This window comes from Protomyctophum parallelum, assembly GCF_964188405.1.
Source record: "Protomyctophum parallelum genome assembly, chromosome: 1".
NCBI classification, from domain to species: domain Eukaryota; kingdom Metazoa; phylum Chordata; class Actinopteri; order Myctophiformes; family Myctophidae; genus Protomyctophum; species Protomyctophum parallelum.
Window position 1 is genome coordinate 5,076,809 of NC_139697.1, and position 13,543 is coordinate 5,090,351.

Genomic DNA, 13,543 nt, shown 5'->3' on the forward strand with positions numbered 1-13,543 from the left:
CCGTTTTTCCTCCCGGAATTTTCCCCAGTGAGGGGGATAACTTTGTAATATGCTATTGGCTGTTTGTATTCTTTTTGGAAAAATATAAAAAGATACTCCTGTGGGAAAGGCTATATTATTTTACTTATATTGACCCTATAAACAATTTAGTATTATTTAGTATATGTAAGGTTTTGCCCACTCAAATAGTACCTTGTGAGATAATCCCCACATATCCCACAACAACTTCTGTGAAAAGACTTCACTGTAGTAGCTTTTCATGAATTATAATTGTACTTAATTGTACTGGGCTGTCATGAAAGGATATAGTTAGAGAAATTCAAAGTCCAGCCGTCTGCTGTCCAGCCTCTCCCACCCCTCACTGGGGAGAATTCTGGGAGGAAAACAGAAACGGGGTCAGTTGTCCCCCCCCCCCCCCCCCCACGCCTCCCCTCCTCTCCTCAACTAAATGTTTATTTATTTATACATTTTTATCCCACAATTTTGTAACCGATTTTTCACCCGTGTCAATTATCTAATGTGATCCTGGGCTCTACACACCCTCCACCAACCTAGTCCCCATATATGGGGGACAAGGGGAGAGCAACGGACTTGAACTCATGCTTCCTTCATGCATGAGTGTCCAAGTTGCTCCTTGACAGGGGGGAAGTTTCCCTGGTTGGAAGTAGCGCGTGGAAGGAACACGTTATTCCAACCAGTTAATTTCCCCTCCATCAGACGCCCCGGCTGACCAGGGGGAGGCAGTTTAGAGACCAGGATTACTGCATGTTTTTTTGTGAGGGTACCCTAGGGGACACGGGGAGAACATGCAAACTCCACACAGAAAGGCCCTTTCGTCAACCCCGCCTCAGGTATGGGCACTGATGACGCGGAGGAGAGAACACGCCGCCAGCACCCACAGCATCCCCAGCGGGAATCGAACCCAGGACCTTCTAGCTGTGAGGTGACTGCACTACCAACTGTGCCACCGTGCCCCCGGCAAAAACTAAATGTTTTTTGCCGCTCTATGAGTCTTCATGTGCGTGTTTCGATGAGCTGACTGCCTAAAGCATTGGCCACAGACCGTACAAGTAAACGGCTTTTCTCCTGTATGACTCCTCATGTGTGTTCTTAGATGAGGCATTTCACGACAGCCTTTACCACAAACTGTGCAAACAAAGGGCCTTTCCCCTGAATGCATCCTCATGTGTAATTTCAGTGAAGACCTTTGATTAAAACCTTTACCACAAACTGTGCAAATAAAGGGCTTTTCCCCTGTATGGGTTCTCATGTGTGCGCCAGAAGGTTTTTGAGCAAAGGTTTTGCCACAAACTGTGCAACTAAAGGGTTTTTCCCCTGTATGAGTTCTCATGTGTGTGACCAGATGACCAGTTTCATGAAACCCTTTACTACAAATTATACAGATGAAGGGCCTCTCCCCTGTATGATACCTTATGTGCAATTGTAATTCATGCTTGTGACTACAAGCTTTGTCACAAATGTGACAAATATAAGGCTTTTCCCCTGTATGAGTCTTCATGTGTGATTTTAGATGAGCACCTTGACCAAATCCTCTGTTGCAAACTTTACAAGTAAAGGGCTTTTCCCCTGTATGAGTCCTCATGTGTATTTGTAGAACCTCCGGATGAGGAAAGTTCTTAAAACATACTGTGCAACTATAGGGCCTTTCTCCTGTATGAATTCTTGTGTGCAACCTCAGGCTTTGCTGCCTTTTAAACATTTTGCCACATTCTTTACAACTAACGGGTCTCTTTTCTGAGTGACTGATCATATGTGATTTTAATTGGCCTATATGAAAATAGCTTTTGCTGCAAACTGTACAAGTATAGGTCTTTTTCCCGTTATGAATCCTCATATGTAATTTTAGAACGTCCCTTCGACAAAAGCTTTTGCCACAATCTTTACACGTAAAGGGCCCTTCTCCTCTATGGATCACTTTGTGCTCCATCAGACTCTTCTTACGATTAAACCTTTTCCCACACACTTTACAACTAAATCCTTTCTTCCCTGTGTGGAGGCGTTTCTTATCACTAGTTGTTTGTGATGTTTCACAGTCCTCTACAATAGCTTGGGTTTTCATGTGTTGAGTTGAGCTGCTGGCTACAGGCTTTGCCTGCCTGTTTTCACCACCATCTTCTTCTTTTATCACTCCTAGTAACTTCAGCCCCTCCCCTGGTGTAAGAAGTAGCTCCTCTTGTTCCTCTTTAATCTGTGGAGGCTCCGGTTCCTCCATGACCAGATTGGAGTTCCTCCTCTGGAAATCTAGGAAAAATGTCAAAAGTATTCATTATTTCATTGTCATTCCTTCCACGGTGCTCCCTCAGTCTTAAAGCTGTGGTAGTTTCAAGAACTTCAGCTGTACCTTCCCAAGACCTCTGGCCAATTCTACAAATGCCTTTTAAAATCAGTAGTTCTCACACGTTCAAGATTGTTTATAAATGTTTTTTTTTAAATAGCAGATGTACAAGCTCGCAGCACGGCACAAAGTGATACGCTGTGAGCTCATACATCTGCTCCTGTGAGCAGCAGCTTGTACATCTGCTCTTTTTGAATAGCCAACGCAAAAGTCTAAAATGACATTGGCAAAAATGACTTTAGAATATTCCTTTCTAAACACCACATGGATTTGATCCTTTCAAACGTATCAAATTTCAAATGTATATTATTTTAAATATAAAATATTGTATGCACAGCAGAAGCCTCTTCCTTTCTCTAAAATTATGCACTGCAGCGCCGGTCTCCGCTGGTGCTGAGAAATATGCTTTCTTGGGAGATTTGCCTTGCTCATTTTAATGAAGCTGAAATTGATTAGATACAAGCCCAGACTTTTCTGGAGAACAATTTATTTGTCTTTGGTTTAAATATAATTAAGGTAGGCTGGGTGCAGACAGAGAAATGTGACATGGAGGGAGTTTTACCCATGTTACCATCGCTTTTTCGGGATTTGTGCTCATTGTGCTGTGATAGAAGTTGGAATAATCTTTACCTCACAGCAATGCTGTTAATCAGCCCCTAATATCGATGTTATGTTCAAACACATCAATCTGAACCTCAATTCCGAGAATAACGCGGCCAAAGATCACGGCTATGATAGAACTCTATGGAGCGGATACAATTTCCTATTACTATTAGTAACACATTGTGGCCCTCATTTATCAATTGAGTGTAAATTCTGCCTTAAATTCGAGCATGGGTTTTGGCGCGGCATTTATGAAGTGATCGCTGTACTACAGAATATAAATTTAGGTATAGAACTGCGACTATAGAATGTGCACCTGCTGTATCAGAGCCTTGTCTTGCGAGTACATAGTCGCACTGTCAAGCCCAGGCACTCAAGTGTTAATAGGCAATGAGTTAAACAAGAAGCAGCTGTGTGACAGGAAGGTCTGGAGGAGCAATGAGGCAGCATTAAGGCCCTTTCCCAATTCCCCCCTTCTCTCTGGCCCTTAGCCCTTCCCCTTGCTGATGCGCGTTCATGTGAGGAGGAAGGGTTTTCTCAATTCTCTTTGGAGCGAGGGGTAGGGGCGAGGGCTAGAATCGCGACCCGACTTAAAACGGAAGGACATCACAGAGGCCAGAAGGCGGACGAGGTAAGACGCCTTTTTCGTCCTTTATTATGGAAGAATATGATAATAACCAATATTATTTGAATGTATTAACAATCTCGCCAAAAATATCGCAATCTCTAGCAAAGCCTGGTTAACGTTACCTCACGTGAACTAACGATATGCTACGGCGTTGCATTCATACAACGTTACCCCGTTCATTTGGCATCAGCGCTTTAGTATTTTTTATTTACCGCAGGTGCCCCGGTGGAACAACTCTGATGCAAGCTATCTTAACTAGCAGGCATCAGTCCGACCCCCCAGACCACGAGATGTCAACATTCTGCAGTTTTGGAGCTCTTAAAAGCCGTGAAATAGCCTACTGTACCTACAACGCTGTCGCTGCATAATGGCTACTCGGTGCAGTGATAGCTGGTGTGGTTTTATCATGACCAATGTTGTGCTAATCCCCACAAGTTGCAAAAGTTACATAACTAATTAGCAATGGTGTTGTTTTATTAAAAACAAACCCATTATGATATATAACTGTACCCATTCTATACAAACGGTTAATACAATAATCAATGAATCAGGTACAACTGTTGAGCAGGTGTCAGAATGAGCTATATCTAGCTGAATTACATTCTGGTGGGCTAAAATGAGACAAATATACAATATATTTATTTCATCATAACCACAGCAATGTTATATTTACGTTCCATCTCTTCTCCCAAAATAGCCGATCTACAGCTTATAGCAGTGGTTTCCAAAGTGGGTTACGGGGACCCCCAGGGGTCCTTGAGAGACTTCCAGGGGGTCCCCAGCTAAATGATAGTTTGTAACCAAATGGACCTATAAGGGTCCATTTGTACACTCTCAGAGACATTGATTTTACAATATAAATTGGGGGTCCCAGAGACAGAAATGCCATCAAATGGGGATCCATGGACTAATGCATGTCACACTGGCGGTCCTTGACACTGCTAGAGCCGTAAAAATCTATGGGGTCCCAGTCCCTGGCACATCTCTTCAAATGGGGGTCTGCAGGCTAATTAGTGTCAATTTGGGGGTCCTTGACATGAAAAGGTTTGGGAACCACTGGCCTATAGTGAGCTTGCAGATCAGCTATTTTCAGGTTGTGTATCAATATATTCAATCACATATCAATATCTACAAGGGAGGGACGTTCAATATTTAGGGACGTTCCAATTCCTAGGGGGATGATTTATCCCCCTAGCCCTTGACACTCATTATGTAGGGGCAAGGGGCAAGGGCTGAGGGATAGGTTTAAAAAAGGAATTGGGAAAGGGCCTAAGTCTCGAGAATTGCAAGAAAGCAACAACTTCAACAAATGTGACAGTAAGCCGAGTAAGGTGTTGATCCTCCTCTACCATGCCAGCAGCATCTCACACTCTTTATACCTCAACAATGGCACTGGCATGCACTGTTGGTTGACCAATCCCATTCTCCTCATGGATGTACTGACCCAGAAATCAGAGGAAGAGCAACAAGCTCTTGAAAACAGGGCAGATTACACAAAGAATAATCTCTCAGTACTGCTCGGGGCCGGAACTCATATTTCTTTCGGCTCTGGTTCCAACATCTCTGTATTTTTTGGGTACGGTTAGGTCAACTTGGACCCGTAAAGACATCTAGTACCGTCACATCAAAATTGTATTCTTCCTATGCGGCATGTTCTGCCAATGCTTTTGAATGGGAACAGTTTTCTTTTTCGGAAATTCACGAATGGCAACAAACCGCTCTGTTTTAACAACACAACTCTATCGTTAACAAATTCTGGACGGGAACCCCTTTTGGTGTTTTAAGCATCATGTTATACTTTAGCTATTGAAAAATAGCAGATCTACAAGCTCATAGCGCGGCACCGAGTGATGCGCTACGAGCTTGTAGATCTGACCTGAACATGTGGCGCAAATCTTTGAATATATATTTGAATATAACACCCGCACACTGTCTTCAATTGCAGCGAAAAAACGTTAATAGGGAAACAGCAACGTTTCGGCAATAGCCTGATTTAGAAGACATTTTGTAGAATCGTGTTTTCAGCTCTAAATGGGTTAAAAAGAACTCTTCATTGGTAGGTTTTCCAAATATCTTCCTACTAGGACAAGGTTTAAACCACCCGTACATTAAACTAGAGCCCGATCGATCCGTCGGTCGCACCGATGTATCGGTCATTTTGGGCACCGATGGCCGACATCGGTGTTTATTTAATCCGATGTCCTGATGTTTATACAGGAGGGGGAAAAGTATTAATGTTTACTACAGTCCATCCTGCACATATTGACTCTCTCGGTCCTGCACCGCTGTTATTTTATATATATATATATATATTATATATATATATAATTATTATTTATTGTTTATTTTTAACATTGAAAACCTATTTACATCACTGACTTTACCATAGTATTAACAGGTTACCATTTCTATAAGGTTTACAGGTTAAACCACAAAAATCCCCTCATTGAATTTAAATGTATAAAAGGCATCTTTACATTATTTGCTATTTAGTATGTTTTTAGTGCACTGAACTCTGTTGACATGGCAATAAAGTCTTGAATCTTGATTTAGAGATATGCTGTGTATTTCAGCCTTGTGTATTTCAGCCACAACAAACAATATTAATAGGGACGCAGGGAAGCTGGAAGTACCCTCACTAAAAACGCCGGGACAACGCTCCACACGTCCCAAACTCTTCTCCCTCCTGGCTCCAAAACTGTGGAATGCACTTCCCATTGCAGTCAGAACTGCAGCATCACTCCCAATCTTCCGCCGTAGTCTGAAAACCCACCTTTTTAGACTCCATCATGGCCCATAGCACTTACCCTACCCCTTAGATAGCATTTCTGTAGACTTAGATAGCATCTGATACAGACTTATAGCATGTTATGTAGACGGCACTATAATTGCATTGTATATAGTCATAGCACGCCATAGTACATATGTATAGCATAGTAGTATATATATATATATATATATATATAGTTTATATGTATAGTCTCATAATATAGATATTCCACTGTTACTTTCTTAGCTTACGCATGTTTTATGATAAATGCTTTTGTGATGTATTCCCATGCTTTTGTTCTTGATTATTGTAAGTCGCTCTGGATTAAGAGCGTCTGCTAAATGCCTAAATTGTAAATTGTAATAGTATGACTGCTCTATTATTTGAAGCCTATCCTACATACAACTAAAGAAAATGACATAAAATTGTCAATGAGTAGGACGGAAATCTACACCAATGCTGAATATAGGAGGGCATATATAGGGGTGCATTTCATTTTGAAAAAAATGCCTTATGTGCCAAAACACATATTAGTATTCAATGTATTCTATTGTTAACTTAAACTTATTTTAAAGTTTAGAAGTTTTTTAAATGTATTTTTTATTATTTTAGTTGATTACTAAACATCTGTCCAAAACATCGGCATCGGTGGTGTAGGTCTCTCCAAAATCGGCAATCGGACCCAAAAATATGGCATCGGTCGGGCTCTACATTAAACAGTACATACCTATACTGTACAACTTTACGACAGGTTGCATCCTTGCATCAAGCAGTCCACGCCCCTGGTCCACCTCTCGCTGTTCCTCTGACAATGTTGAATATGTTTTGGAGGCCATCTCTCCTGATGGTGTAGACGTCTCCCTGTGGTGGTCTGTGGCAATCAACAGTAGAAATTACTTTTTATTTATCTTTCAGCATACCACAGAGAAGATATATAGATTAGATATATTATATTATATACTAAAAATATCACATTTTAATCAAATACAACTTTTTTGTTTTGTTTAATGGATACACAAGATTTTAAAGGACAACTTTAGTTTTTTTCAACCAAGGTTCATGTTTTAGGTTGTTATTAGAGAAAGTAAACGATGAGTGTTAATTTTTCTTCATTTGCTGCTTTCTTTCGTTTTAGGGATTTTACAGGGGGGCGGGGGCATTCGAGCATGGGGCTAAATATGTATTTATTTACAAAATATTATGGCGATTTATTTTTTTATTATTTACTATAGTCCTACTAGACCCCAGGAAATTACATATGGTCACGGAAGATCACATGATCTACTGAATGTGAAGGTAGCCTACTGGGGGGAAGCCACACTGTGTGTCATAGGCTCAATATGTCAGTTTGACACATTCAGTAGATCTTGTGATCTTTTGTGGTCAAATATAATTTCTTGGGGTCTAGTAGGACTAGTCACTAGAGTAAATAATAAAAAAATAAATCGCTATAAAATTTGGTAAATAAATACATATTTAGCCCCATGCTCGAATGCCCCCTGTCAAAAACAGCTAAAATCCCTAAAACGAAAGAAAGTAGCAAATTAAAATAAATTAACACTCATCTTTTACTTTCTCTAATAACAACCTAAAACATGAACCTTGGTTGAAAAAAACTAAAGTTGTCCTTTAAACAAAGGAGGAAAAACACTTTCCCTTTTTTCCCTGGACCATAAGGCAAAGCCGATTTGTGTGCCGATTTCCGATATACCATTACAAATCAAATCAAAAAACTAGCTGCCATTTTTTTTTTGATTAGAATCAAATATAATATGGCAGCTATACAATGTAATATTTATAATTAAAACTACAAGACAGTGTAGCTAACATGGAGATGTGGCCTCCATTACAAGCACGAACCTGGACTGTCGACGCACTCTTCAGCTGTCATTTTCATGAGAAAGTTCACCTGCTGTCGCTCGGAGCGGGGGTAATACCCGGCCCGGATTCCTGGCATCCCCATAACGAACAGGCCTGCCTGCCAGGTGTTGGTAGGCTCCTTTTTAAAGGTGCTTCTGCTCCGGAACTTTGCTCTTCTGTAACAAGAGAGGGGCAACAACCAGTGTTGACATGTAACTTTGGGCTTCTTTTTATGCAAAGTTGCTTGTAAATATTGTTGGTTGGGATTTTTTGGGGGCTTGTTTCTGTAGTTTCAATTTGTGTTATTACTTGCACAAGCAGAGCGCGCAAGCATTGTGGTCGTGCTGGTACGTATGTATGTACGGTATGCATGTACGGTATGCATGGTAGGTATATATACTGGATGTTGATGGTGACGTAATTAAAATATGTTTCAATGTCGGGTAGATAAAAGGTAATGTCTATGTAAAACATGATGTAATTACGTCACCATCAACATATACCTACCACGAAATACCATACATACATAAGTCCAGACAACCACAGTATAGTACTTTCAACTTACATACGCTACCTGTTACCCAACCAATATTGAAACATATTGTAATTACGTCACCATCGACAGCCAGTTATGCATTGAAACATATTCTAATTAGCCTACTTGTGTACTAGTACCCTTCCAACTTGAAAGTTATCTTAATTACGTCAACAACGTCAACAACAACAACTAAAAAGATTCCTTTTACCCATCAAATTATTTTGAAAGATAGTTTGGTTACGTTACCATCAACAGCCAATTAAGTATTAAATAGGACAATGACGTACGTAATCAATCAATGTTTCAGAATTGTTTATAATGAATTACAAACGTTTAAAAGAACATATTTAATGATTTTGTATTGTTCAGGTTTTCAGAAGTTACTTCAAGAGACAAATAAGTAAAAGATACTTTAAATATTGATATATTTACTGTTGTTTTAATGATTTTGAAGAGGAGAGATTATATCATTTAAAAATATATATATATATATATATATATATATATATATATATGAGACAAAAAGGGGACTCCTGCACATCCAAAAAGACCCGTAGGAGGTGCAAGTCTAGTTAGCAGGCATAGACATCAAAAAAGAGAAAAACCTTCCAAGGAAGGGACTGCACACTCCAGGGAACAGAGACGGACAACTTACTGCATCAAACTTATTTATTAGCACGACGCGTTTCGCCGTGAGCTTCGTCAGGTGCTATACAGAGGTGTGAATGTGTCAAGTATATATAGAGACAAAATTAGGGCAACCACTGATGTGGTTGCCCTAATTTTGATTATTTGACCTGAACTACTCCATATTTCCCCTATAGGATGAGGCACTGTTGTGGTGGGGGTTTTTTGTTTTTGTTTTCTATACATCTGCTATATATATTTATTGTCATTGTTATATATGGAAAGAGATGTATTTATGTTTTATCTGTTTGTTCATGTGTCTAGTCTGCCCCTCCCATATATGAATATTTATTGAATCATTGATGCCACACCCGGGGGGGTGGTTTTGTCTAATGACTGTCTCTATATATACTTGACACATTCACACCTCTGTATAGCACCTGACGAAGCTCACGGCGAAACGCGTCGTGCTAATAAATAAGTTTGATGCAGTAAGTTGTCCGTCTCTGTTCCCTGGAGTGTGCAGTCCCTTCCTTGGAAGGTTTTTCTCTTTTTTGATATATATATATACACACACACTGTATATATACTTTTTTCTCTCTAAAGTTAAAAAAAAACTGTTTTAAAGAAAACAATTGTATTTTAAATTAATGTCAGATTTCTTTAAAGATTTTTGTTTTAGTATTTCATTTCAACTTGTGCACTCTGCTTGTGCACAATGGCCTACTTGTGTGCATTTTTTGTGTTGGAGTTTGTTTTCATTAACAGCCTTCTGCCTCCTGCATTATGTGCAAATTTAAACAGGTGATACGCATGGCCATTCAGTGACTCCGACGAGCACTTCCACACTCCAAAGCTCATATGTTTACGGTGTATTTTCATTAAATCTCTTTTTATGAAAGTCTGAGGATCATTCAAGCTTGCCCTACAGCTGCAATGTTGGTGAGTTTAACGTTATACAAGCAGATCAGAAATTTCAATTTGATCAATGGGCCGTCAATGGAGGGTATTGCAACTCTAGATTCAACCCAAGATATGTTTTAAAAGAATCACACCACACACGAGTGAGGGGCGCTCTTATCATCGCACATCATCATACATCATTTCATTCCGGCCAATCAGAATTTGCATCCTTACCTTCGTCTTCAATGTTTGTGTTACGCAATTAATGTTTGTGTTTGCTTTGCACGAACAGTCAAAATTGTCCATTCATTGTCAATGGTATTTAATGTTTGTAGTCTCTCGAGACAAACTGTTGACTTTTCAAAGGAAAAGAGGGCACTGTTTTTCCTTTCTTTTTTGACGATGGGTTTTCAGATTGGTATTAGCCTAGCCCTGGTCCAGTGCCTCGCTGTAAGCACTGGACCAGGGCTAGTAGGCTATTAGCCATTAGCCAAGCCTATAGTTCCAATGTACTGTTAACATTGATATGATGTATAGTAGCCTAAGCATGTGAATACATTCATGTTAAATGTAGGTCTTAATGTGTTGTAATGGTGTAACATGTTTTAACAACACGTTTACAACTTACAACGCAACATGACGCTACTAGCACCAGTGGTTTTTTTAAGCGAATCTAAGCTAGCGAATATAAGACTTCCGGTGGACGATCTCTTAAAAAATAAGAGTACCCTTGAGAGTAAACTGAATCCATTGAAAAACGGTTTATTTGCACACAAAAACACATCTAAACGATTAAAACGCATTCAGAGGATGCTCTACAACACACATTGTTTCTTTGTAAAAAATGAAATCAATAATAACTTCAAAAATATATCTAAATGGATAAATGCTGTTCACTGGAGTGCGTGGCCTTTACAAACCGGAAGTGAAACATTCCTTATAATATTCGCTGATTATACGGAGCTCTGACTAGTAGCATTCTGTATCCACTCACTGGAAGCTCCGTGTTTCATGTTGTTGTTGTTTTTTCTCCATGAACAGTGAACATATAATTATGTCAGATAATTAATTGTTAAGTTTTTACCTTCAAGCCACGGATAGTTTGTGTTATTCAATGAAGAGCTCAGAGCTGTTTGAATCCCGGTTATCCCGTCTGTATGCTTTGTTCCACCATGGATAAAACACGGCCCATACTGCTTGTTCTGGCGGGTCATGTTACTATGTGTCTCTCACGCATGCGCGTTGCTCAAAGAAAAGTCTGGTCCACAACCCCCCTCTACTCCCCACACATTTTGTCATCAAAAAAGTGGGAATGCAACTGCAAGTATATGTTTTGCGGTTTTGTATGAACAAAATTGTTCACATATTTCATAAGAACATTCGTATAACACATTTTAATGAAAAACGAATTCCATGGAAAGCAAGTAGCTTTAACTAATTTTTAATCACAATCACTGTTTTTGGCACATTGCAGGTTATATGGCTTTATTAATCATGGAAGGAAACATCAGTCACCCAGAGGTAGCTCAGGCAGAAGTTACAATATGACAGATACACAAGAGAATAGAGCAATACAGAGATGAAGACCTACTGTAATAGGAAAACAAGCCCCTGGGGGTTTTGTGTTATCAGATTAGCAACCTATACTCGTTTCTTAAAACAGTCTTTTATACTCTATATTTTATATTCTATATTCTGATTGGAAAAACATGTTTGCATTATGCAAATGTCTGTTTAATAACACAAAACAATGAAAAATATTGCCAAGAAAGCCTCAAATGGTAATGCAGTAGCATAAAAACAGGATGCAGCAAAGCTGTATAATGATCAGTTAAATGTACTTAAGAGTACTGTAGTCATGAAGTTGCGGAATCTGTATTAGTTTTCGGCAACAGTAATGATACAATAACAATTATTACAATTATTATAGTGTTCGAGATCATAGATATATGGTCGAGATCCCCGTTAGACAGGATACGGAAACAGCCCAAGGGTGCCCATGTATGTAGTTGCATAGTGACAAACCGGATGCAGCTTGCCGCAGACTCGGCCGGAAGCGAACATATTTTATAATAATGATATACATTAAGTATCAATCATTAAATGGAGTTGGAACAACAGATGTTCAGGAGGCGGAGGAACACACCTTCACGCCATCCTCCGCCCTCCATGCCAATCTACCTGAGCCTACTTATACCTGCCCCAGACAACCCAGCATCCTCTATGCTTTTCGTATCCCGCCACCATCCCCATCACCACCACAGGACCAGCAGCATCTCCACTGCTCCATCTCCTCCATCCTCTCTCCTCACCTCCTCCCTTCCTCACAGTTCCCACGGGGGGATCACGCCTCCACGTGTACCGCGGGCTGACCGCCACACGATCACGCCTTTACGTGTACCACGGGCTGACCGCCACACGACCCCCTCCCCAAAGACTTCACGGTCGGCGACCCCCCCGGAACCCATGCCCCGCTCCCCCCACTCTCCTCATCATTTCATTAATTCATTCAATGAATTAATATTCATTCAAAATCTTTAAACCTTCCACATGGAAGAAATAAAATGCCAGACAATGTGCCAGAAAAAAAAAAATAATAATAATAATACAAACATACTATACAACTATTCACATTGCAGCGATCCGTATCTGAGTACACTTCCCGAGACTGCATGCATGCAGTGATCCGCTCCTGGGAACGGTATACAGCATTCACACTACGACAACACCCGGGACCATACTCATAGTGTGAACTGCCCAGTTTAGGGCCCTGGACAATTTCAGATATGGAGCCATCGCAAAAACGCTCCTTAGTAGCCATGGCAGCTATATTTTGTAGATGTAGGAATATATATATATATACGGGTATTGTGTCTGTGTTTTGTATGTGCATGCGCCCGTCTTCTCATTGGCTACTGCTCTTCATCCTGCGGCATCCAAGCCACCCTGAGAGCTTCATTCATGGCCGCTGTCATTATTCAGTCAATTCTGGCTAAAGTAGAGACAGCATGCCCACCGTGTAGGGAATAATAGTGCCTCAATCCATTCATTGATTAAACTCTTATTGAAAAAGTTGCTAGGCCTACTTCCTTTTAAAGTGCATATTGTATCGTGATCCAGGGCAAGATAGTATTATTTAGGTAAGTATTTTCTATATTAGTATATTTCACTGTTATAGCATTTCACCAGGTAGTTACGCAGGTTCCTTCACAATTGCTCAGACTCTTCAACAAAGTTCGGCAAAAACAAACATTCTTT

At 40.1% G+C, this 13,543-nt stretch overlaps 1 long non-coding RNA gene across 1 annotated transcript; it reads right to left on the reverse strand.

The window, feature by feature from the left end:
• Positions 1-1,361: 1,361 nt before the first annotated feature.
• LOC310862754 lies at positions 1,362-11,480 on the reverse strand. The gene is made up of 4 exons (XR_014569614.1): positions 11,370-11,480; positions 8,218-8,393; positions 7,085-7,228; positions 1,362-2,262 (listed from the first exon to the last, which is right to left on the reverse strand). It is a non-coding gene; the product is annotated as an uncharacterized lncRNA (long non-coding RNA).
• Positions 11,481-13,543: the final 2,063 nt, after the last annotated feature.